Raw genomic sequence first — 27,935 nt, 5'->3', positions numbered from 1 at the left:
GAGAAGCCTCTGTAGAAAAAAAAAAATGTATCAGCTCAGGTTGGTCAATTTGTGGTCATTGAGTGACTGTGTGTAAAAAGTGTTTTATAAACCCTTAACAAATTCCCCAGGGGAAATAAGTGCAGTGACAGCCCAGGGAGGGAAAGGTGGGACCAGAATGGGGCTGAACATGCAAACTTTCTCCCAAGGTAGGTGACACTTAGTCAAATCAGCACCACAGATAGAATCAGAACAGTGCAGCTGCCCTTTAAAATCACTTCCTATGGAAATTGGGCCTGATTTGAATTGCTGGACATGAATAGTGAAGACTTAGAGAGGATTTAGCTCATGCTGACTTGGTTTCACAGTTTGAAATTAATTTTTTTGTTTATTTTTGGCCTCCTGATGTCTTGACCGATTGGTACTTTGGTACAGAGGTTTTTTTGGAAGAAAAATTTAATTATCGGGAGAGATGAGTAGTGGCTGAAACAAATCAGCTTCTGCCAAGATGCTCCAGTTCATTAATGAAAATAGTCATTCTAAACATGTGCATTTACAGTGTATTGCCCTGCAGAGCTGATCAAAATATTTACAGGGTTTGGTGGAGGGGAACTTGGCCTGGATGTTTAGGGGAATTTATTGGAGAAAAGAAAAAAATCACAATCAAACTTAGCTAATTCCATGGCGTTTGTGGTGTCTTCTTTCATGATAGCTTCAAACCAGTAAAAATCTAACAGCAATAAACTATGTTTCCTATGAAAATAATCTAGTTTTTGTTTAGAGGATGATGCTTTTTTGATAGTTTCTCAGCCTTTATTTTCACTTGGAGTCTGAAGTTAAGGTGCCCAGTGAGTTTTCCTGGGAACAGCGCACTCAGCACGGACAAAATCTGTTACTGGAGAGCAGATTAAAATACCTTCTAAAAAGGGCAGAAATTTCAAAGGTGGTGTTGCACTAAATGTAGAGACAAGAATGTTTTTGCCTCAGTGGTTTAGTCTTCATTAGGAATCATCTTCAGCACAGCTGCTCCACGAATACATTTGTTCTGGGAATTCTGAGCACCCTGCTCCCCTCTTCTGATGCTCAGAGGAAAATAGGGGAGGATTGGGTGGTTGGGAGCAGGAGAGGGTTTGGTGACTTAGTGTCTTAAAAAATTTGGAGGTCTCTGGCTGCAGAGTGTTGTTGATGTAGCATAAAGATTAATGGTAGAAATTTCCTTATCTTTTCCAAATCTGACTCTTCTCTTACATTAGAATCTCCAAAGTAACAGCTGTCTTGAATTAATGAGGAAAAAGAAATAGGTAGGAAAATAATCTATAGGTAGAACTTCCAAGGTAGTCACAGCTTAGCTCTGTTCTCATAAAATCAGGAGGAATCTTCCCTTGAAAGTGGCCCCAATGGTGTGAGTTAACCATAAAATATATTCTTAAAAAATAAAATACTGTATGTAGTTTAGGGGGTTGATATACCACATAACTTTGGTGAAACTCTACTGATTATTTTTAAAGGAGCAACAGGCTGGAATGCTTTGACAGAGGCCTGCTACAGTGTGGTACAGTGTTCTGGTGCAAAGCTATTTTTCTCTCACACTGATAAATTTAGGAGGCCTATTTTTGAGGTGTTTAGGAAGTTCTGAAATTGAAGTTTATACATGTGCTTCCATGCCTTTTTTGTATGTCCAGTTGTTGGTTATCTGGCAGTTGTGCAAACTCACACAAAGAGATGAAACAAATATTTTCACAAAGAACAAATTCATACATGCGTGGTCTGTAAAGGAGCTCTCAAAATAGACACAAAAAACATCCCAGTGTCAGACTTCCCCTCTGAAAAATCCAGCCTTTAACACAAATATCTGATTTGCAAATCAGATGCAAGATGGGTTCTTATTAACTAGTTAAATATCAAGGTTTGAATTTTCATAAAAGGGCAATTTCAGACCTCATTTGTGTGTGTAATTATTGTGCTTGTGAGAGCAACCCTGGTAAACGTGCACATAAATGTCATGCCAGGTTTCTAATGGGTCATTGTCACGCTCCCTTCCCACCACCAGGTCTGTGGGCTCTGCACAGGCAGAACGGAGGGAATATGTAAAATGGGTGCAAAAAAAACTGGCAGAAAATCTTTTTCCTGATGAAAAGAGCAGCAAAGCTTCGTGTACACATGGGCCTGTTCTCAAGATAGAGTTGGGGTCTAAACAAACTCGATCAGTTTTTAAAATAACAGTGCATACTAAACCCTAGAAAGTCAAATACATCCTTTTCCAAGGCTAAAGATTTGGCAAATGCACCCTGGTCAGGCTGTTGGCACTTCCCCTTTCAAGAAGGTTTAGAGATACTTCTCATTCCTTTTTTTCATGCTGGAATTTTTTTTTCATCATTCAAAAGCTGTGAAATACTTGAAATCTGAGGCTGCTGCTATCAGATAACACACATTAGGACCCTACATTAAAGGATCTCCCACATGCTCGTTCTCAAGCTCGAGATGAACATCACTAAAACAGCCTTTGGTCACCCTGGATGGGGCTGAGCTGAAAATATTTATCCTGTGCTACGAAAAATTAGAGGGAACACAGCCCAGAATTCACTGGTGGAACACGTTGCCAAAATGCAGCTGAGGTCAGAAGCAGCATGATTCCAACAGGGTTTTTGGGAATGTGTGTAAATCACGAATACTGAGGAATTAATGTAGTTGGTTCTAACGCCCAGAAAATGGGAAGGAGGAGGGAGTGAAGTTAATATTCAAGGAAATGTACCTTTGATAAAATTCAGGGTGACATCTTGTGGGCAGGGAGGCAGAAGTTATCTGTAAGTTTTGGTGATTTTAACCCTTGGTTGCTGGCAGGGGAGGAATTTGGGACAGTACAGCCCATGGGTCGGAGGCAGTGCAGTGACTCTCTAACATAAATCTGTGCTTTATCTTAATCTTGCCCCTATTTGAATGACCTCTCTCCAAAGGTGTGGAGGGTTTTGGCAGTCATGCTTTTGTGGAGAGGGAACAGGTGATGGCAGTGTGGGTGGAGGGACAGCTGGGATCGGGCTCCTGCAAGAGGGAAGGGAAAATACAGGGCTGAACAAAAGTAGCGGCAGAAGGCAGGACACAGAACATGCTGACAGAGCTCGGGCAAGAGTCAGAACCCAAGGCTGGGCTTGAATAGACTCAGGAGAGGCAGGCAGGAGGCCAGGCAATGAATAAGAATTAGCAGGCCCCATACTGCTCTCCATATTGTTGCCTCCCTCACTGCTCCCCCTCCACTGCCTCGCCTGTATTTTCTTTAACGTACCACTGGTCAAAGCAAATAATGATATTATGTTTGTAAGGAGGGCCCTTGAAAGCCATTCTGAGCCTGGAGTCCAGGAAAGCATAATCTCTGTTTGATTCTTTGTTTAGTGGGGGATTCAAATCCCAACTTAATTTAATCTTTTGATTTATCCTGCAGGTACTGCCTGATTATATTCCGGGCCACCAGTAAAAGAAACACAGGGATTTTCTTCTGTTTATTTATTTATTTTTGGTTTTAACAGGAGAAGGCTTAGCAAAAGTCATTATGACTATTATCCTCTGTGATGCACCAGGAATAAGTGCATCTCTGAGTGTGTACCCTGTTAATTCATGTTAATAACATCGGGGTACACTGATTTTTTTGCTCTGCCCTTCAAGCAGCACAGCAAGAGGGGCAGGATAGGGCTGGAAACTGTGAGCATTCAGGTTGGCACCAGTGCTGCAAGATGGGCAGGATTCCACTTGGAAAGACCAGGATGACCAGGTGGAAGGAGGAGGGTGACACAGCCCAGAGCCTTGGAGCAGGTCCTTCACAGGCTCCTGTGACATCATGGACAGGCTATTTAAAGTTAGATTTCTGAGGGGTTTTTTGTGCATTTAAGGTCACTCTAAGTGTCATTAAAAGGCAAAACACCCTTCAAAATGTACATGCTAGAAAGGCAAAATAAACAACTGTGCTGTGATTTCCCCCTTCCCTGGAACAGTTGGGCACCTCGAATGCAATCACGTGTTGGAATGGGTGGAGTTCACTCCCATACCTTTAACAGGCAGCCAGTTTCTCTATCCTGATGTTCCTGCAGGATGATTCCACTAAAATCAGACTCTAATCAGACACCAGTTGCTGTTGCTGTAATAACAATAACTGTTATATGTGTTGTCCTGCCTTTCTGTTCCACAGCTCCTGGTTTCCATGTGCACTTTCTCATTTGCCTCATGTTTCCCTATCTGGACCTTTTAAAATATTAAACACTTCTACCTAATTTTTCCTTTTGCTTTCCCAAACACGATACAGTTCATTCATATCCTTACAAAAAAAAAAGTCTCTAAAATTTAATTTTTAAAAATCATATTAAATCTTTAATATTCTCCTGTGGGTGATAATATAGCCAAGTAGACAAGGACAGCATGCAAATCTAGTGGCATGCCTGACAAACATAATGCATTTATATTAAATCTATTGTACAGTAGGAACTTGAAGACTGCAGTGATCAGAGGAAACCATGCAATTGGATTAATAGATAATTTAGGCTGTAATCCAACAAAGCAGTTAAGCATATGCTTAATTTTAAGTGTGCTCAGTGTTACTTGATGTTAGTTGAGGCAAAACAAGCTTTAAACTAGTCACATGCCTAAATGTGTTTTGCTGGCTGAGTCAATGGTCTGAATAAATAAGGTTTTGCAGCTGGAAATACATGAAGGAGCAAAGAGTGTCCATTTTTTCTTGTAATCCTTAAAACACTCCAGCTCGAGTTTCAAAGCCAGAATGTTTTTATAGGGGGCTAAAAACCAGTGCTAGACAACTGCAGAGGTAAACAGCTTCCAAATTATCTGTATTACCTGCATTCCTGGGTAAAGTGAGTTCCAAATAATCAGATAACCCTGTAAAACCTCTGACTGGTGCTGCTAATTCCACACGAAGATTTTTCTCATGCAATACCTAATAAACGGAGTTATCTTTTAACAAAGGCTTTAAGGGGATTAATATGCTGTACGGGAGATGCACTCTTAAGACTTGTGCTCCAGATCTGAGCTAGATCTAAAAGCAGGAAGCAAACTGAACTTCCTGAGTGACCTTAGATCGTCACCCAGACTTCTCCCCACCAGCTCTCCCAGTTAACTTGCTCCTGACGCTTCACAGTATTTGTGGCCTTAATTGAGGGACATAACCAAACAAATTTATCATCACAGCCCATAAACCCGACAGAATTCATATGGTAGCATTCTTCATTCTCTCCAATTTGTTTCCCTGAAATCCCTGCAGCAATTTATTTGCTGAATACGCGAGTTTTCCTCCTTATGAAAATTACAAATTGTTGTCAAGGTTAACGAGTTAATATTCTCATTCAATATTTATTTTATATGGGGGAAGGGGGGAAGGAAGAAGAGAGCGACTGTTCTTACACTTCCTTCCACGGCAAAGTCTGGTTTCTTAATCAATATGACAAGGACACTGTCCTTTGGATAATACCCTGAATCATCGGGACTAAAAAATGAGCTTTATTAATCAACAGCCCCTGATTAATTATTATAAAGTGATGCTCATACATTTCTGTACATTTTAATAATTCCTGCAGAAGGCTAACAATGTCCCCAGTGATTTGAAGGCTTTGGGGTTTGAATTTTTCTAAGCAATGTCACAATAAATAGTCCAAGGGTACTACTGCTCGCTCACTAATCCAGTCTGTTTCAATCCAGCAAATGAGTAAAACCTTCTTTTTCCTATTTCCCATCTATAATTTATCATTTGCATACAAAGTAAGAAGCAGGAATCGGCAGTCTCATCAGTTTTCAAAATATCAGGGGACAGCCTGGGTGATTTATAGCAGGGCTGCATTATCTAGATCATATAACCAGAATATTTCTGTAAAAACAGACCCGGGTAATCTCTTGATAAGAGTCAGTCTGGCAGACAAATGTGATGAAGGTCATGGCTCTGGAGAACTTGGGGGAGACCTGGATAGCCATAAGGCTTTTCTTTGCAGAGAAATATCCCATCCTAAACCACTTAATGAGCAGCATCTTCAATAGCAGTTCCTGGTGCTGAAGGTACCTCTGTTTAGGGCTCTCTTAGCCATCAAAGAGTTTAGTCTGTGTTTGCTACCAGTGAGATGAAAAATATGCCACCTGTTTCTTCTGTTTTCAATGCACTTTTGAAGCCACAACCTTGCTGAAAGGAACAGATGCATTCTCTTAAGAAATGATCCAGCCCCAAAAAGTGTTTAACAAGGTGACCACAGCTGGGGAATGTTGGTGTTTTAGTTCTAGAGGGTAACTGGTTTCTGAACCACAGGGCAAGTGCTCAGATGGGAGTATGGCAGACTTGAAAACAGGTTTGTGGAAATTTATTAAGAAAACACGAATATTAGAAAGGCCAGACACTGGTTCTGACCCATTCATTGTTTTACCAGGCATCTTACAGCCTGACTTCCTCTTCTTGGAAAGTGTTTGCCCAGCTCTCAGGTCCCAAGCATGCTCTGAAAGTGTCTGTGATAAATGACATCAGCCTTCCAAAGGCACCAGCCTCCTGTGTTTGTGTTTTAAAATAACGTGTTTGCATTGTAAAAAAACTCAGTGGCCTTTTCACAACCTTCCTGCAATGAATGTTTTAATTACTCATCTCTCCCAAGTCAGGTCCCAGGAATTTTTCACAGTGAGATGTTACAATCTGTGCGCCGGTAACCCACGGGTTATTTGGGTTTAGCCTCTCGATTTGTGTTTTAATTCCAGGATGTCAATAATGAGTTCTCTCTACATTTTATTAATGTGAACCACTGGACAAAATGTCACTGCTGTAGGATGCTCTGTGACGAGCAGTGCTCCTGCATTTTGCCCTCTAGAAATGTGGGTTCTGATCACAGATAAGGCAAATGAGATTAGGATGTTAGCTTTCTCAAGAGATAACAGCAGTCTAGGTCATAAAACTACCATATGGCAGATTTGGCAGTCTTTACAGAGGTCCATGGTTTAATTATCACAAAGACAGATTCAGTTCCCCACTTGCAAATCCTGGGTCCTCCTGTGGCAAGGACTGGCAATGCAATTAAGGGGGAGAGCGGGATTGTGCTTGGCTGGAAGGAGAAACGACCTTACTGTGGCCAGCACTGTCACTTCCTAACATTTCACTCATGATTAAGTTTATCATTTCAAACAAACAACATCAAATGTCAGGTCTCTGGTCTGTTTAACATGTGGGAGGAGGGGTAGGGAGAGTAGAGAAGCACAAAGCATGACTCTGTCTGTGCTGAGCCAAACTGGAGAGCTTTTCCTCTGAAAAGAAATTCAGGCAAAATTGACAACTGCATCAGAGAGAGTATTTCTGCAAGCAGAGTTTGCCCTTCTGGTTAAGTCTTTCAGTTGCTTGTATCAAATAGTTTGGTGTTCCCAATGTTTCCAGCCCTTTGACCTGTCCTCATTCCCAGAGTGCTGTTCTTACACCCCTGATTTCATACAGAGCCCCTGTTGTGTTCTCTTTTTCTGTTGGAGTAACCACATTGTCACTTGTGCTGCCCTGTGGGCACTGTGGTGCAGTCACAGTGCAGAGGAGCACCTGACTGTAAGAAAACCAGCATTTCATCTTATTTAGATGGGTTGGGTTGGTTTGCTTTGAGTCTGTTTGCTCCACACAATGTTCTGGTCAGCACAGACAAGCAGCACAAGGTTGATCAGATGATGTCCATCAAACTGCAGTTGAACTGGTGCTTTAAATTCTATTTCCCAGAGAAGTCCCTCACTTTGCTGAGGGTGTGCAGTGGGGTGGTAGTGAGATGACAATTGTCTTCATCAAGCAGAGAACTGATTTTTTTAAAGTGTGTCCTCATATGTACCAACACTTCACTAAAAGCAAATTCCTCGGTGTTCCTTGTGTCAAGGGAACCACACTGGCCAGTATTGCAAAACTGGGGTCACAAGTTAATTTAACTCACACTGACAGCTAAGAAAATACTTGCTGCAGTCCTTTTGTGTGAAGTTTTATGTGAGAATGACTTCTTAGAGCATAATTATGTTGTAGGTTGATCTCTAAGGGTTTTTAAAGGCTGCCATCACTGAGTGGCTGATGCACACTTAGCAAAATGATATGTTTGCTTCTAGTCTGTAGGATAATAAAAGTATTTCTGAATCCAATCAATATTTTATAAGACAGGAAAATACTAAAATTTTTAAAGTGGTAACTGTTAAATAGTTAACTTGTAGGTGTGGGGAAAGAATCTTTGAAAATTGAGTTAAAATATCACTCCGCCAAACTTGCAGCTTGTTGTGTTTAGTTACGTGTTGTTGGATGAGCATCTTTGTGGTTATTGTTGTTTTTAACTCCTGCAATGTGTGAGAGTTTGGAGTTGCAGCAACAACTCCACTTTCCCCATGTCTTGGCTAATTTTATGCAAACCCTTGGAGACTAAGTTCAGTTCATAGGCATGTTCATGTCCAATTAAAAAGTAATAGATCTGAAGCACATATAACAAATCAAAAGAATGGAATACTGTCAAAGCCAGGAATTAAAAACCCAGCCACACAGGCCACCAGGCTTCAGGAGACTGTAGAAAATAATTCTTAATACATATATTTAATTTCTAATCTTTACAACAAACTCAAATCATACTCAAATCCACCCTCGCTCCAGCCGGGGCTGTATAAAAATATCAGTTTATATTATAAGATTTTTCAAATATTCAGTAGCTTCTTAAGGCTGGGATTTTAACAAACACAACAAATCATATGAGACACATGATTAGATTGAGAGCAAGCACTGAACAATATGATATGTCAGCAAATTGGTTCTCAACCTGTTCTCTCAATTGGTACCGAGGAGAGAGAGTTTCAGGGGCTGGAGGAGGGAGCTCCTGATTGTTCTTGGCTGCTCATTTTCAGGGGATAAAATATGTAACATCAGATGGCCAGAAACTCTGTGGAATTTTAATTGCAAACTCTGCTCTTGGTTATTTGTATTTTTAATGTACTGAGTTTTAAGAGATTTGTTGAGGCCAAGATGTATTAGGTGGGACACGAGGATAAAATAGAAAGATGGTTGCTATCAAAACTAAGTGTCTTTTAATTCTCATTTTCTTGCCTTTTTTTTTCTTTCACCAAAACACCTCTATGACCAAAGTAACAGTGCAGATGCAGCTTCTGCAGCTGGAAAGACTCTCTTACCTGTGTCTCTAATGTCCCCAATTCTCTATTTACCTATGAAGTCAGCAAAGGCCAAAAAATTCATAAAAAATGTAATGCCCAGAGAGATGGCATTACTGCTTTTAAGTGAAGCCTATGAAAGTGAGAGCATGATATCAGCATAAAAATAGATCAAGCTAAATGTAAATCTGTGGATACTAAAAACTGAGACTATTGGAAAGTAGAAGATTTATGGTAGACATGACAAGGAGAACTGCAGGGAGAGACCCACCAGCATCATGGGCCCAGCTTCCAAGTGGGAGAAGCATTAATGTAGGAGGGAAAAAATGTTCTGTGTCAGGGGTGGGATAGATATCCCACTGAGTTCTTCAGTGGGCAATCCATGATTTTCTGGTAAATGCAAGGATGTCCTTATTTTTGTCTTGGAATTAGTGAGTTGAGTGTGGCATGGTAGTGCCTTAGTGCATAAATAAGATTGAGGAAATGATGGAAACTGTTCCTCCTGTGTAACAGTTGCGTGAGACTTGCCAGGAATGGTCACTGTCAAGTTCTTATTTCTTAAATTTACGGATTTCCACTGAATGTCATCTTTTATTACTTACCTGTTGAACCACATGTTAAATAAACCCCAGCCCGAGTCCCAGTGACTCGTCCAAAGCCTGGAAAGTTCCCATTTTAGTTGTGCTGCCCTCTGTATGTTCTTGATGGGACACTTTTCCCCCTCATTAGAGTTGCTAATTGGCCACAGCCTCTGTCTCTCACCTCTTAACAACCCAGTTGTTGCAGATGTTGGTGGCGGTGGAGCTGCACCAGGAGCAGATTGGCCAAAGAAACGCAGCCTATTAATTGAGGTAGAAGGGAGGGGGTGGGAAAGAATCACACTTAGCTTGGCAAGGTTTTCAATTCTTATGTGTCAGAATATCCTAATTCAAATCCAAATGGGAATCCACCATTCTGGGGGATTCACACAGCTCCAGGTAAACAACTAATGAGCAGCCTGCCAGCTTCATTTTTATCAAGAGCCCTCAGAGATTCAACTGTGCCATTTCATAAAATATGCAGATGATAGTGGAGGGAGAATAGCAAAGGCTTTGAAAATGATTCACACAACCTAAAAATGATGTTGAAAAGGGAGGAATTAAATATTCACAAAGTGTGAGAAATTAAGGCATATTAACTGTTAGAATGTGGAAATGAAGTGACTAACATGCATAGAGCTGATGAGAACTAGATGATTACAGATCTGTCAAAAGTTTCTAATTCTGACACAGTGTGATGTCGAGGTGCTAGTTGGCTGGTAAGGGCAAAAAATTAGGTATGGGACAAGTAATGCAAACCTGCCAGATCAGAGTCAAAGGCGGTGAGACATCGCCGTGATTAACATGAGGCTCAGTCCTGTATCAAGGGTGAACTTTAAGCTTGCAAAATGAATACTAATTATGGTTACAAACAGAACACAGGGGGCTCAATTCATCAGCTCTAGAAGGGATGGTGTAATGAGGTAGCTGAGGGAAAGAAGTCACCTAGGGCCAAATTTGTCTCACTACTGATTTCTGGCTTACACCAGGGATAGATTTGACCCTTGGGATCTGAGAGCTGGAAGTTTCACTCTTCTGTAATTAATCAGGGGTGTAACGTGTTGCAGTTTTGATAGAGTAGAGGGAAGGTTGCTGGCAGGTGGATTCATGTGGAGCTGGTGCAAAAGAATAAAGAATAATAATTTTTTAAAAAAAGAAGATTAAACACAGTGTCCAAAGTGGGTGAAGTTATTCATGCTGTTCTAGCATGGCAGAGACACAGTCCAGCCTTCCTTAGGGGCAAAGCCCAGTGCCACCCCTGAGAACAGCACTGGAACACTGGGTTCCCAGGGAGTGCACAGAACCAGGTGTTTCTCCTGCAAATCCCTCCCTGGAAGCACTGTTGGTGTCCCAAGGTGCAGAGCTCTGACTCTGGAGGCTGGAATCTCAACCATCTCATGGTGCCAGCACCACCATCTCACAGCAACTGTGCTGGGAGTGTGTTTGAACCCATTTTTAACTCAATGAGAAAAGCTGGATTGTCATGTCTGTGTGGAAATGGGTTGGCTCCCAGTGAGGAATTGCATGGGATGGCCTTTTTCTTGGGTTGCCCAACAGAGAAGCAATTTGGTGGCTTTTTTATACATTGCTTGGGGGTTTTTTTGCCCTTCCTGGGTCTTGCAGGTCCTCTCTGGGTCCTAAGCTCAGGTTTGTGCAGGGATCTCTTATGGAAAATTAATATTTTCCCCCTTTTTCATTGGAAAATTGTGAATTCTGTCAGTCTGAACTGTAGACAACCATGTACAGGCAGGTCAGACATGTAGTTGTCTCTGCTTGAACAGGCAGTGTTTAAACAGCCCTTTCAGAGCAAGGGATTTGGAAATTCAGTGTAAATTCCATCCTGTAGCCTCCTGGGAATAACTCCCTCTTACACTGGGAGCTCAGCTTGCTGCAGAGGGTAGTGTCATGTACAGCACTGAATATACTGAGAACACTTAACAAATAAATATTATTTTGATTACAGCAGTATCAATAGCATGCTCGATATCTCCCAGAGACAAAAAGAACTTGAGATATTAAAAAAATGAAGTGGTAGCTGTGCATGCCAAATAGCTGTGGCACTATGTGTGTGTTTTGCATCTCTAATTTCTTAAGAGAGCCTGTCCTATGTTCATAATCAAGAGACAAGCATAAACTCAAAGGTCACAAAAAGACTGAGCTTGGGAAGGTAGATGTTCTGAATATATTAGGTATGTAAAGCAATATTGTGGCCCATCCAAACTAGAATTAGTGGTAATTATTATATAATATGTAATGATGGGATTTAAATGGCTAACACATTTTCTCTGCTGAGATCATTTAGACGTGATTCATATAAATGATTAAATTAATAGATCTTCCTCTTTTAAGACTGCTAGGCAGCTTAAACTAAATTTCTCAACAGAGACTGATCCCAGTGAAATAATATTAATAGAAAATGGAAGAAGAATTTCTGAGAAGTGGGTAAATACTTGATGGAGTTTGAGAAAATTTCTGTAGACATCTTTGCTGACCAAAATACTTCACAGATTTAAATATTCTCTAGAAATAACCCATCAAGGACTTTGGAAGGTGAAAGAACAACAAACTTAACTTTCAGGGAAAGAATAGAATGGTGAAATATTCTGGAAGACAGGGACTTAAAGGATCACTGTCTACTTAGTTTAGGCTTAAACATTGGGCTTTTCATAACACTAAATGGTTTTACAAAACCTAATATGAATAGAAATGTTTTTCTTGTTCCTTTTTTAAATCAAATTTCAATAAGAGAACTCCCCTCACCCCCTCCCCACATGTTCAGTAGAATCCTCTGCAGTGTTGTAAAGTCACACACAGGAGCACCGTGCTAATTAGTGAGAACAAGGACAGGAAAATGACTATGGATGGGATTTTTGAAAAAGCCTGGGGGAGTTGGTTGCCCAAAACCAAGTGAATTCAGCGGGGGAGTTAAGCCTTCAAATCTAGGAGACATCTGAAAATTTTAGCTTGAAAGTACAGGTGAAAGCACCCGATGTGGATGGAGTGCTGAGGAACCCGGTCTAGGGGAAAGTGTCCCTGCACGTGGCAGAGAGTGGAATAAGGTGGGCTTTGAGGTCTCTCCCAGCCCAAACCATTCTGTGATTCTATGAAAGCCACTTCCATGGGGTTGTGAGGAGTTTTGCCACCACCTTGATGTCTCCTCCCCCTCTTCCAGCTTGGACCTCACTCATAGTGCTCTGCTTCAGGTTGGGAGGCAGAGCCTTTGCTTTCCAGGATTTTTATGGGGTTTTGGATGGTTCAGCTCAGACCTTGGCATCACCAGAGGTCCTGATAGAGAGGGGATACACAGGAAGGAGAAATTCCTGGAGGTGGATTGGTTTACTTGCTGTGTAGTGTGTCAACACCAAAAACTAAATGTGGTGAGGATCAGCTCTGGCCACCAGATCACTCTCCTGCAGGTAGTTGTCCCACCCAGCACATGCAGGAGGAGGGTGAGAGGAGATCTCCCTGTTCCAGAGTTAGCCCCAGGCATCCCCTGCATCTGCTTACTTTGTTAGCCACAGCTAATAATGAGGGACAGAGCTGTGGCTGTTTGCTGTGTATCAGTTTTTAGCTCTCTTTCTGCTCAGACTGAGGAACCGATGGGGCTGCAGTGCCTTGGAGTACTACAAGGAAGAGATTGTATTTATTTTACCTGCAGGTTTGCATCAGTGGCATCACACTGTAAAAAATTTCATAAAGCATATTCTGTCTTTGGTTTTTGGTTTTGTTTTTTTTTTTTTTTGTATTGCTTGTAAGGAGCATATGGAAATTTGGATGGTTCTGTCCCAGGGGGATACCCCAGTGCTGTACACCAAGTGGTCTTTCTATTTTTATTGTTAAATTCATGTTCATTTCTTATCCTAAATATTCCCTTTTTCTGCTTAGAAGGTTAAAAATACCTGGAGCTGCAAGTCTGGCCTATTTACTACAGAATTCATGAGTCATGCACTACACTGAAGTCTTGAAATATCACAGAGGTATTATTCACAGAGAGCTCAGCAAAAGAGTGGTAAAATCTGCCCTTCAAGACTTCAGATTCAAAAGGCAAATGCTTTGGGAGAACTGGTCATCCAGGTCTCCTTCAGAAATAAATGCATGAGGAAATAAATGCATAAGGGGGGAAAAATGCACAAGGAAATTGCCATAAGCCTCTGATTAGTAAATCAACCTTTATCTTGCTCACAGTTGGAGAGGGAGTCCTTCTGAAGGAAATGGGAAGAGAATGTTGTTACCATCAGAGTCCAGCTCGAGTTCCAAAATTGGTGCAACATTTACGCAAATTGATTGTTTCTCCAGATCCCAAATGTCTCCTGTTGCTTTTCCCCAGCCTTGGGTGACATAAAGTACTGATGTAATGTCTCAAATATCCTGAGTGGCTCTGGTCTCTGATGGAATCTCAGTGAGGAAGGCAGAGATGGGAAATGCAGACTTTGGCTGTTGGTGGTTCAGCCCCTCAATCTGCTCTGGAATGTGATCGGATGCAGGAGGAACAGGAATTCTCTGTACACTGGACCCTCAGCTGAGGGTTTGCAGATGAAACAATTGAGATTCTCTGTGTCCTGTGGCTGAGACTCTGTGTGATGGATTAAGCTCTGTTTCATATGGTATTATCCTTTATTTATCTCTGCAGTAACGCAGCCTGTCGAGACTTCCTGAAAATCATTGGTTGTCATTGCACATCACTATAAAACAGGGCATGCAGAAACTTTGTGGGGTATTTTAACTGAGCCTCAAATAGTCCAGAAATACTCCAATGTAGTCTGTGGAAATCGATGAACAAGTCCTAACTCCTGAAAGAGGGTAATTCAGCAGCTCCTATAAACACCAGGCATGTGGATGCTCTGAGATTTAACCACTACATTGGTTATGACCCTGTGTTTCAGGAGACTTTCCAGCCTTTTCCCCTGTTGGTTCACCTCCTGATGTTTTTGCTAAGGGAGAAAATATCTGAGAATATCTGCTTTTGGGGAGATAAAAATCAGATTTCTTTGAATAGCTACACCCTGGGTATAGCTAGTTGAGCTCCCTGAAAAATAATTCTTCAGGCATGTGATAAAATGTAAATTTTTCTGGAGGGGAAAAACTTTTCAATATAACTTTTTCACAATATTACCTGGATAAAAAACGTTTCTCCTTTTTTTTTTTTTTAATGTACCAACTTTGGCATTACATGCAGCTCTTTTTACTTATATTTACTTTAGAATTCAAAAGTTCTACAGATGGGATGTTTTCCCTTCTGTACATAAAAGGGGTAGCTCTTAGTTTTGTAGAGGATTTTTGGCAGCTCTTTGTTAAATGACCTGGAATTCACAGTTCCTGGTGGATGGGAGGCACAGCAGACAGAATAAGCAAACTGGTTTCTCTTCTGGGTTTTGCCACCTTCTTGCTGACCTGGGGTGATTCACAGAAGTTCCCTGTGCCCTTTTATCCTCAGCTGTAAAATGAGGATATTGGCATTTACATTTCTTTATAAAGTGCTTTTAGATCTATGGATGAAAAGTGCTAAGTAAACCAAAACTCTCAATTAAATTAATTGGAGAGAAGGAGCTGGGTCAGTGTTATAGCAGGGTTCATTTATACACCTCTTAACTTCTTTTGTCTCATGTCTCAAACCCTATTTATAGTTGGAATTGCTACTCTACCCTTTCATTTTAAAAATCTCTCTGGGATGGATCTTATCCTGCTTCCTATACACGCACGGGAGTTGGACTAAGGGCATCCAGTCCCAAGTGTTCTTGGTACAAAGGTCTCATGGAAGTATAAAAAAAATTTAAAATATTTAAAAATCCATGGAAATACCTCTTGCATTGTAGCAGATTGAAATTATGAAGTTCATGCATAGGTAAATGAATGCTTAAGCTTTGCTGGTGGGGAAGGAAATAGCAAAATTTGTTCTCTTAGTGATCTTACAAGGTCATAATTAGATTGGTGATGCAAATCCACCTCCTACCTCAGTTCACAGGATCACTGAGGTTGGAAAAGTCCTCCCAGATCACAGAGTCCAACCTGTGCCTGCCCCCCACCTTGTCACCAGCCCAGAGCACTGAGTACCAAGGCCAGTCCTTCCTTGGACACCTCCAGGGATGGGGACTCCAAACCTCCCTGGGCAGCCCCTTCCAACCCTTTCAGTGAAGAAATTATTCTTCAGCTGCAGAAAGAACTGTTTCATCTGCAAAAAAAAAGTCCATATTTTAAGCTTGTCCCTGGTCCATATGGTTCCTCTTGCAATTGTTGACTGAAGGCCACCATTTGTGTGTCTGTTCCTGCAGGGAAATAGGGATTGAAAAAACCCTGTGATTTTCATCTTGTCACTGGTTATTTTAATCACCTGAAGGTTGTTCTGTTCTTCTAGGAGATTTTTATTTTTTTTCTTCCAATGAATGTCTCACTACATAATAGTAAGAAAACAGATTATGCAGAGAAGCTGGTTTTGTTTTGAAAATTTTGGGAACAGATGCAATCCGGGAGCTGTGATCCCTGCACAGCTCAGAGATCAGAAGTAATAAGAGGCCTCTGAATTATCTCTCTTCTGTTCACAAAGCTTGAACTTAATCTGCCAGGCTGCCTATAGCTGGAACTGTGGAGAATAAAACGCCAAATATCAGCTCTGTGTGCAAAGGGGAGTTGGCACTTGGAGAATGAGGAAAGTAGGGCAGGTACCCTTCAACCAGAGTTGAGCAGGTGCTCTTCAAAGTGTCTCAACACAGTGAAATTTAGGCTATATATTTAAATAAAGTAAATATATACTTTTTTAAAGCATTTAAATTTAAATATTTAGCCTGAACAGAAATATTTAGGCTACAAATTTAGACTATAGAAAGGCCTTTGCTATTTGTTTAGTATATCTCCTTGTCATTTACAGTTTTCTGTGTGGATGGGATAAGTGTGCACCTATCTTAGATGTTTGGCATTTTGGTTAAGAAATGCCCAAATGCAGGGTAATACCCTGAAAAACATGATCAGTGGATTGACTATTTTTGACTGCTTTGAGTATTCCAGAATTTTTAAGACAAACAAGGAACAGCCTGGAATATCACTATTTGGTTTGGGTGTAATTTTTGATTGATAGAAAGTAATTAACGTTCACACAATTTGAAATAATGTGTTTCTATATAACATCAGGTGCTTTAGCAACACTGACTTCCAGCTGTGGTGGAAGTGGGATATCAGACAAACAGGGATCAAATATTGGGTCATGAGCATGAAGAGTGAGTCAAAGACTACAGACAGTGAGAAAACAGTCTTTGTCCTTCTGAAAACAGTTATACTTGGAGGAAGAAAAAAGTAATTGCAGAAAAAAGGAAGGTTTAATTAATTGAAAACTGACCTTTCACACTTACAAGTGGTTTTGTGGTTTCCTCTAAATGTCCTCTGTTGTCCATCTGCTTTACAAGTGGGTCAGCTGGACAATGGGAAGGCTAAATTAGGGAAGGCTGTCCCAAGAGGAGGCTCTTTTAGGTTAATAAGCTAAGATGGACCAGTAAAAAAAAAAATAATGTGGAAAATTAACAATCCGAGAGAAAAATGAGTATGAAACTCTTCTGTTACACGGCTGTATTTATAACTCCCTCACCTGGATTCTGAGTTACAGTGGAAGTCACTACCAGCATAAATCTGGTGTAATTCCTGTCACTGCACAGGAGCCAGTCTGAGTTCAGGCTCAGGGAAGCTGCTTTTTTTATGGGGTCAGAACTCCAGGGTAGTGGGGATACCTCCAGAATGGCCCTCAGAAGGTTGTTGTCCAGGTGACAATCCTGTTCTAAAGGTGAGATAAGGTGAATAAAAACCCAAACAATCCAGCACCTGCTCAGTTTTCCATAAAGCACCATTCAACCCGTACCAGGGCCTCACCACCCTAACAGGGAAGAATTTATTTCTAATATCTAATCCAAACCTACTCTCTGTCAGTATGAAGTCATTGCCCCTTCTTTTGTCACTCCAGACCCTTGTAAACAGTCTCACCTTCCTTGTGGGCTCCCTTCAGGAAGTGAGGAAGGAAAAATCCCATCATACAGGTAGAGCATCATCTAGAGATACAGCTCCATAGCCAGAAATAAGATGTACTGGCCGAGGATGGGGCAGTGCTCACTGTTGTGGATCCTTCCCTGCTTTATGTATAAATTTATGCCTTTTATTTGGCGGTGATGATTCATGTTGATGATGTTTTACTCCTGTTTAAGTAGAGGCTTCTCAGCTCTGAGCCTGTACTTTCAGTATGTCAGGTCAGAAACTTCCTCCTCTCTTTTGCTGTATGTCTTCCTCTGGAACTGTTGGTTCTGCCATCAATGAACACTTATTATATCCATCTTAACTGGCAGACATAATCCAGCTCAAATAAAAGCTTAAAACGTTTAATTTTGTCTAGAAGAATTCTCATGTTGTTCTGTCAGTGGAACATATGCTGGGATTGTCTTTAAAAAGAACCACGCTGCTCTGAAAAACACATACCAGAAATTTCTTTAAAACTGAGCTGTTACAAGGATTTCTGCTTGCAAAATAGAATATTAATTATCTCTCAACTCTCAGAAGGGGTGTGAATCTTTTAGATACACCCTATATAGAAATTCCTGTACATTCTAATGCCCTCAGTAGGATTCTCACAGAGATTCCAGCGCTGGCAGGAGAATGGCTTTGCCTCTCAGGTTAGGGCTGAGCTTTACCTGGATGTCAGAGGCCTGTCTTATGTTCCCTGGAGTAGATGCAACAATTCTAACCCAAAATATTAGTAATGCTGTAGTCACTGGTAATGCAGAAGTATTTTGTGGTTGATAGAAGCTTTGGGGATGGCAGTGAGTGAAGGGATGAGAGATGTGGGGGCTGAGCAGGGAATGTTCCTCACCAGAGTTAGACTCCTAAGGGCCTTCAACCTATTTAAAAAGGATCATCATTCATCAGCACCATCATCATTATCTGCTGGATCAGGAGGAGGAGGGGAGGGATAATCAGCAAGAGATGATCAGCGTCTTATCACCGTGCTCCTTCATTTTGGTGCTTAAACTGCAGGATTCTTTCTGGGGAGATAATTCATATTTTATCATTAAAACTGCTGATCATAACCTCGTTAATATATGGATATTGCTAACACACACAAAAAAGCTAACATGATAAAATGGAACGCTGCTATTAAATTACTTCAACTAGTTTACCTCACCTCAACGTCCCTCCCCTCCTCTGCCATCACAGGCACTGCTTGTACATGGCACACAAAATCTATAAACTCTTTCCAGGAATACAAAAGCATTCTCTATGATGTTGATAAGAAACAGGACAGTCAGTCTCCCCTGACATATTTGTTCTTTAAAAACAAATCAATGGTGCAGGGATTTGGCACCTGAATGCAGAACAACGGCTTGATGAGGCAAAGATTGTCTTCATTAAGGACATTAATATTCATAGAGAGTAGAAAATCTGACACAAGAGAGGACTCACTAACCTTTTCTCATATTAGATTTTTACTTCTTAACACAATTACAGTCCGGCAATGACTTAATTAATGCTGCTTTTTGTCAGACTGCTTTAAAGAGCTGTCAATTTGGTCCTGCAGAGGCTGTCAGTGAAAGAGAAAGACAGTCATCCAGGCTAAAAAGACACAGGAAGAAATTCAAACACTTAATAACATTCAAAGTGCTATGCAAAGTCACATATCAACCTGTATTAAGGAGAGGTTTTGTCTTTCCTCTCTTCGTACTTATGTTAATATTTTCCAGGTAAAATTGGGGCTGCTGCCACCTCTAATTCTGAAATACATGGCAAAGATTGAAGGAGGGGTCATCAAATCCGGTGTATTTTAGCTTCAGAATGTTAGGGGTATCTCAAAACCTCTATGGAGAACACAGGGACTGAGAGTCACTCCGGGAATCCTTAAGTTCCTGCCAACAAAGGTTGGTCTCTGGTGCATAAAGGCTTCCAGGGTTCCATCTCCTGTTTCTCCTTTAACCACCAGAAGCCAGGAAAGTATTCTAAAAGCCACCATGGAAATCACCCTGTGAGGCTGGAGGATTCTGAAAGACTTTAGTGGGTTTTTAAGGCTGTGAATTGGTTCAAACCACTTTCACAGCTCTGATGAGCTCACTTGGTTGCTGGGGCCCAGCAGGTGGGTGGTAACCCCTTAAGTTTTGGTATCTCACCTCCTTGCAGACATTTAGCCTTGTTCTATAGAGCTGCCATAGGGAAATATTTAATGCTTTTTTGACCTATGTCAAACATTGCTGTGTGGTGCTGGAACGTGAGCTCTGCTTAGGTTTTAATTCTTTAATAATCTAATAAATCTATTTTTATTAAAATACTATGTTTTTTTAAAGTTAAATTAAATGAAAAAATGTTTTTAAAAATCTACTTAGATTAGAAAAAGCTCATGTCTGCTTTTGGCAACTATGAAGAATCACAGAATATCTCAAGTTGGAAGGGCCCATAAGGATCATCAAGTCCAACTCTCTGCTCCTCACCTAAAACTAAACCACATGACTAAGAGTGTCATCCACAATTTGATTATATTGCACACCTGGGTTGCATTTATGATGCCCAAATAGTATGTAAAAATTCAGCTTTACATCACGTGTGCCATTTAATTTTGTGGGGTTTATTGGCTCCTTTGAGTTTATTTTAGTAAGTGGTTTAAGTGCAGAGTGTAAATAGAGTAAGTATGTTATTTATGCAAGCACAAACAATCAAAAAAAGGGGCAAAGTACACAACATGTCTTTTGTTCTTGAAGAATAATTATATAGAAATAAAATTATAACAAACACCTGATTTAATCATCTCAGTTTGGTCCCTGTCAGAAGTACTGAGGACCACAGGAGGGATGGATCAAAAGGAAATGCAGGAAGTTTGGATGGTTTTTATGTTGAATTTTAAATGCAGGATGCTGCTTTCCATGGTGGATGATACTTTTTAAAATGTCCTGGATGAGCTCTCTGACCCTCCTTAGTGATGGCCATGTTCTCTCTACTGTTTCCAGCCAAGTAAATTGCTGCTAAAACTTTCATTGCTTATTGTCTTATGTAAAAGACATCTACTATTCTTGATACACATTGGAAATTGCATTATAATTTGAGTGGAAACTAAAATATCTGTCTAAACTAATGCTGTGTTTGTAAGGGACTGGTTGGGTTATGAGCCTTGTGCAGGATTTGCCGTGCCCTGGATCCCTAAAAACACAGTTGATGATTCCCTGAGGTTGGCAGGAGCCACTGGCACTCAAACAGAAGCACAGTTATGAAACTTCTTTAAAAATTGTACTTTTTAATTTGAATTTCATTTGTGCAAAACTTTTCTGGTTAGTTGAGCTCATCATTTAGTAGCAACGTGGGAAGGGAGAGGCAGCTTTTGCAAAGGCATAAATATGATTCAACTTTTAAACTATTTACCTTATAAGCTGCTTACAAAAAGGCACAGACATTCTTCTGAAAACCTCATGTAAAAAAAGTCTGATATTATCTTGGAGAACAGAGACAATTGTCCTAAAGTTACACTATTTTGAATATTTTACTCTCTGCCCGTATGGAGGGGGCTTGGCTTTCTGTAAATGAGACCACACCTACAAGAAATGTCCCTATTCCAAAAAAACCCAAGAAAATATGGAGAGAACCTGAGAACTGGGTGTTATGAGTACACTTCTTTCTCCCTGGGGAAATGTTATTTGCTTTGCAGAATGGAGTCCTGGAAGATTTGGACTGAAGTGAGTTATGTAGTCTTAATATGATTGAAGAACTATCTTGTTGACAAGTGCAGAATTGTAGATTTGAATCCATTAGCTAAAAGGGTCCACAAACATTTGAATAATGGCCCTCACATTTTTTCCATTGGTCTATCAAACAAAGAATCCTTAAAAAAAACCCAACTTAGAATCTTGTAGTTACAGTTTAAAGAGACTGAACTAAATTTCCTTGCATTGAAGATAAGAAAGCTTTTTTTTTATCTCATATTGGAAACGGGAGTTTGGGTCTGTGCTTCAACACTTGGAGCTGTTATATTTTTGGCAGCTGAAAAAAAGTACGAGTATTTTGTAATAAACATGAATGTCTTTTACTCAAATCCAAAAGGAAAACCATCAAATTAATTTGGTATCAAAGGAGGAGTTTAAATCAACAGGCCTTTTAGTGAGCACTGGCAATATGTTGCACCAGCAGAACAGTTCCTGTCTGAAGAGGCAGGTGCTCATCTGATGGAATTCAGCATCATTTCACTGGGGCATCTGAATTCTTGTTCAGACTTGGAATGGTTTACCTGCTCTCAACATGCATTTGCCACGTTCCAAAGGTGGCTGTTCCGAAAATATCCCGTAGCTGATAAATTTGGTGAGGATGTTGATGCTGTGACCAGTCTCACGCTGTGAGAGGAGCCCGGCAATGTGGGGGTGTGGTTTCAGACAGCGATTTCAGGAGTTAACGAGGGTATATTTATGAACTATCCTCTGAAGTTGGGGATTTATCAAATCATAGAACATACTGAGCTGGAAGGGACCCAGAAGGATCACCCAGTCCAACTCCTGGCCCTGCACAGACACCCCAACAATCCCACCCTGTCCCTGAGAGCGTTGTCCAAACTCTCCCTGAGCTCTGGCAGCCTTGGAGCCGTGATCATTCCCTGGGGAGCCTGTTCAGTGCCAACCACCCTCTGGGGGAAGGACCTTTTCCTGATATACAGCCTAAACCTCCCTGACACAACTTGAGGCCATCCCCTTGGTCCTGTCACCAAAAGAGAAGAGGTTGGTGCTGCCCCTCCTGAGGAAGCTGCACAACTGAGGTGTCCCCTCAGGCTCCTCTTGAATCGCTTCAGGGACAAATTATAATTTCCTCCTGTAGATGCAATATCAATATTCTAAAAATTTTGAAGAGAAACTTTGGGAATTTGAGGTTAGTTTGGAAACCTAAAACCCCTCCAGTTTCAGGCAGGATGGGAATTGCTCTTCCAGCGAGGCCGAGCTGGAGGCAGTGGGGAGGAAGAAATCTTGTGGATTTTTTTTTTTTTTTGAGTCTCTTTCCTACTCGTTCTTCTTCTCATCTTGCAGATCTTTTGTGGGTGAGCCAAATGTAATCAGGTTTGGCTCACTTGGAGGAATTAGGATGACTGCAAAGTATGCCAGATTTCAAAACAATTTCTAACAGTTTCTGTGATACTGTGTAAGCAACTGAAAATTGACATGTTGTGTTGTGCCCAAGTCAGCCAACTGCTGTCACTGAATAATTAGATTCTCTAGAAGAAGAGAAAGGTTTTTGTTTTTTTTTTTCTCAAGAGAATTATTAGAAAATAATGTAGTAGCTATTTTATTTAGGGGTAGGCTCAAATTCTGTTCTTACAAGCAAATTTTTAAAAATAGTTTGCATCTGGGCCTCAAAAGTATGTTTCATGTATTTTTATATATAAAAGTATAAATAAGTTGTTTGGGCATTTTGATGCCAATATGTGTGGTACTTGCACATGGAGAAGACATTGGTGCAGATGGTTATAATTGTTTTTTTTAATAAGAATTAATTTTTCTCTTTAATTCCCTTTATTTCATATGGCACATCAATTCTACAAATAATTCACAAGTTTAAAACTGCTATTTTCATCTCATTCCAAGCCTTATCTGATAGCACCTTCCCATGTATCCCTTCTAATTGAATGACTCCTTCCAGTTTGTTGTTTGAGATGTCTTTTCATAAGGATTCAGAATAATTCTTAAACCTATAGAAGCTCTGGTTGTACCAATATTCTTAACAGCAAAAAAAGCCCAGTGCAAAAACTTACATGACAGCAATTAATGGCAAAGATTTTTATTCTGAAAGTGGGTTTCTTTTCTGTTGGTCTAACTCTTGCCAGGGACTCTTCAGACTATAAATATTTCAGAAGGTGGTGTTAGGAATAAATACTATGTATTTTTGAAACTTCTACTCCTTTTTCTCCTGTGAAATTCAGCTGCAAAATTCAGTTAATGCTACTGGAGGGGCTGGGGATAGGACTATTCCTTCTCTCTTGAAAATCCTACCCCTTTATTTCCTTAGATCCAGCTGTAAAATTCCTCATACTTTTCTGGCACTATTACAAATGAGAGATAAATAATAAACAGTTTCTCCCAGGGCATCCAAAGCTACATATATAAATCTATATTAGATCCAAGGTTAATGATTGCTTTTCTGTTTTATTGGCTGCAGGGAGCACTTCTTGAAGGAAATCCTGTCTAAGTGGTAGAGTAGCTCTTTTCAGAGGTTCTTAAGCAAAATGAGACATTAAGTCTCAACCATCCTACTCTGCCACGTGCAACCAAGGTATTGTAAAAGAGGAAAATAAAAAAATCCTATCTTTTTATATTTGTCAATTGGGGAAAGAAATACTTATTTCCCCCAAATTATTTTATATCTCTGACATCCCTAATTTGACTCGGTCTTGCAGAGAAAAGTGCTGCTGTTCTCATTAGTACTTTGCAGTTATCCCTTCCCTGGCTGAGGTGGAAGAAGCTTTAAATCATGTGGGAGAGCGGGGAAGGGAAAAGAGAGAAAACAAGCTTTTTGAACCCTGTAATGTAAATTTGCAGACAATTATTCATTATTAACTGCCTGAAGCATCACACCTCTCTCACCTTTGCTGGAATGTCTGAACATTAGGGTAAACAACACGCTGCTGTCTTATCATAATGCGGTCTGCTTCACTGCAGCAAGGACTTGTCAGAAACAGATTGTGATGTTGACTTCTCAATAGGGGAAAAAAAGGGCCTAAATTAGACTTCTATAAAAAGAATATTGCATATTTATTTCCACAATAACACCAAGGAAAAACGTTAGTCAAGAAGCAAGCAATTGGGTGAATAAATAAGCTTGTCTTTGTTCTCATCAATTAAGTTATTACATCAGTTGGAAAACCAGTGAATTATAATACAGATGTTTAATGAAACACTGCTGTGCCTATAAGTCAAACTCCTATTTTGTGGTGTGATTTTGGCTGCATAGTTTTGTGTGTGTTAAACCGTATTTATTAGCTGATACCCATTATTATTTTGAGCAAGGTATAATTCAGTTGTCAGGCTCCAGCTCTGGGAAGGAGATTTAATCAGTGAGAGCCCGCTTTGCTGCTGAGCATAAAACAATGCGGGTTTCATGAAGCAATCACACCAGTGTGAAAAAATGGGATTAATTAGTATTGTACAAGAACAGGCAGCATGCTCATTAAAACCTTGTGAGCTGCCTCTTGATAAACTGCCACTTGATAGGGCCGCATTAATGTGACAAGGCAAAGACTTTATTTCCAAATCCTTTCTGATTATATCTCACTTTTAAGTTACCTGAATTGACTCTCTAAGGCTTTTGGAATACAAAGATCAAAATTGCAGCACGAGATCCCCAAGACACCTGGACAAAGGAGCCGTGCTCAGATAGTAAGGCTTCAAAAGGCAACTTTTTTTTGAACTCCCATTCAAGCATAAATCAATAGCTGTACAGTGAGGCAGCTCCAAAGGTGGTAAATTTGCATTTACACTCAGCAGGTTGGGCTGGAACTTATTTGACGATTAGCAGCTATCTAATGAATCCCCCATCACTCTGTGCCTATTGCTTACCAAGTGCTTCATCTGTTTGTCAGGACAGAAAGTCTTATGAATATTCTTAGAGCTCCACGTAGGCTCTGAGGGAAGGGGAGAACAAGGTAGGCACTCCCAGCTGAACATCTGTTTCTTATAGTTCAGGTTGGCCACTGAAGAACTTATGGTCGTATTTCTTTTTTTTTATCCTTTCTTTTAGAAATATTCACAAGCTAAAAATGTAGATCCCTACTAGTGGATTTGTTTCTACATGACAAAACATAATAGGAGACATGCCTGAATAACAACAGTAAATGTTGGATAGGATGTATTTTTGATCTTGTGTGTTTTCCTTTAGGCACAATGTTTTATTCCTTCCTGAATTTGTAGTGGTTCTGATGGTTTACTTGCCTATAATCTTGGCTTTTTTTTTTTCCCCCTCCTTTCCTTTTTGAGAATTAGTGGCTCTAATGAAATTGTATTCTGAACTCGTAATAGTTAACCAGATCTATCAGCTGTTTCATGGTGCATAGGTGCTCCAAGATGCTGACTTTCCATGTAGCTTTAGCTGACATTGTATGTAAGGCAATTGTAATGCAATAGAGTTACCTGTCAGCATATATTTGTAGGTGTGGAAAATGCCACTCAGAGAACTGAGATCTCTTTTTCCCCTGAAGCTTTTTCCCAACTATTTTATTTTTAAGCAAAAACATCTTGTTAAGTCTCAACACCCCATTAAAGCAATGTTATCCACCATGAAGTTCAGAGTATTCAGTTACCAATTATAGATTGTTTGCAACTGTGCAGGTGGAATCCCACCCAGGGAAAGGCATCAGACTGGAGGGCAAGGTACCTGAGCTGGCTGAATCTGGATGAGTACAATGCTTTACTAAGTGATGTGTTGCAATATTATTAATTTAAAACCTTAGATTTCATTGTTGTGATCTGGGTTACATGATGCAATGCAAGATGACAGCCATTGAATTAATAGAAAATGGGATTCATCTCTTGAAATTTCACACAAAATAGAAGTAGGAGACAGACAAAATAAAGGGAGATGGATAGATAGACTGATAATACCACTAATACTTTTAAATTTAAACTGAATGGGTGAGATAATTTTAAAACACTAATGGTATTTATCAACAGTGTGATAGCAGGGGGAAGAAAAATCACACTCCCTCCCTTTCTCTGTCCCTCTTTCTCTTTCTCCCTTTCGTTGACTGCTTTGTTGAGCAAGTCAGTGAATATTTTACACTTTGTTTCTTTTATTTTAGCAAATGAACTGCCTCGAGCTAATGTAGTGTAAGTGGAAATTTCAAGCACCAATGTCTGCTGCATGATCCAATAATAGGAACTTTCTTTCCCTGCTGGCCCTGTAACACAGTGGAACAGCAAACTCCCCGATGCCTCCAGGTAGTCACATGCCTGATTTATGATTATAAACTATAGCTCTGGAAGAGGTTAGATAGGTAGTTTAAATCATTGCTTTTTCTCTAATGAACTGGGGTCAGAGAGAGAATACTCTGTGCAACAGCCTTATCTGGGTGTTACTTATGCCCTACATACTCCTCCTCCATGGCTTTGGCTGTGAGAGGGTTTTTACAGAGTTTTAGTTGTCAATGTCAGTTTAGTGAATTGTGATACGGAAAATTAAGTGAAATGAGTTTTCCTGCTGTTGTTTATTATTTGTCTTAGTGTAAATTGGAGACAGGTACCTATTTCAGATGTGTGGACAGCTTCAGAAGGGATTAAAAAGAGAGGGTCAAGACAACACCCACAGATAGTGTATGGAGTGGTTTCTTTCCCCAGTAACAATGTGCTGTAGTGCTGGAATCTGTTCTTGTCTGAAATGTGTGCCAGACCACTGTCCTAATATCTAAATAGAATGATAGCTATTATGTTATATATATTACTTTTATATTATATAAATACTATAGTTAAAGATACCTGAGATACCAATATAACAATATGCAAGATATCGTCAAGATATCATAGCAGATGAGTGTAGAAACTCATTCCAGACTGATGCCATTAATCTTAGAATTCCTGGAAGACTGGGATTATTGTGTGAACTCCAAGTACCCCTTATGCAGATCAGCCTTGCACAAATGGGTTTCACACAGCAGATATCTATAAGTCTTACTGACCTTGACAACAGTGCTGTGGTCATATTTTCATATAAATAAACTCTTTTCAGGGAATTTTCCCCGGTGGATTCAGTGGAGATGGACTTTTTCTGGCACACGGCCTGTTAACCAATTGTTGCTTTGAAGTCCATTATTTATAACCATCTCAAAGACACAACTACTTGCCTTTCCCTTTCTGTGCCACTCAGTAGCTTAATGGAGTATCAGACACTTAATGCACAGTCACACAACTCTTGTCATTCAAGTGCACCAAAGCAACTGCTCGTATCACCCTCTTCCTGAAAAAAAAACCATAGTTTGGAATTAGGGAGGTAAAATTCTTCCTGTCAGCAACTCTTTGTATCAGCATTTCAAAGCCAAGACTAGGAGAGTAGCCTTGCACCTCTGTGGAAACCTTAAAGCTTTGGATGTCTGCAGCTAGGAGGAGTTTTAAGCAGAATATGAAGGATTATTTTAATAATCTAATAGAGTTTGCATGTGACTCTCTTCTGCCAGCTAAAGCTTCAGGTGGCAAAAGTACCTGGGTCTGGTTCTTGGTTGCTCTTCCACATCTGAGGTCCAACTTGGATAGAAGTTATATGGGATGTACTATAGTCCCTGAATTCTTT

The sequence above is a fragment of the Manacus vitellinus genome, unplaced genomic scaffold, assembly GCF_001715985.3.
Source record: "Manacus vitellinus isolate BGI_N305 unplaced genomic scaffold, ASM171598v3 scaffold_26_pilon, whole genome shotgun sequence".
NCBI classification, from domain to species: domain Eukaryota; kingdom Metazoa; phylum Chordata; class Aves; order Passeriformes; family Pipridae; genus Manacus; species Manacus vitellinus.
Note: the sequence above shows the minus strand (reverse complement) of the source record.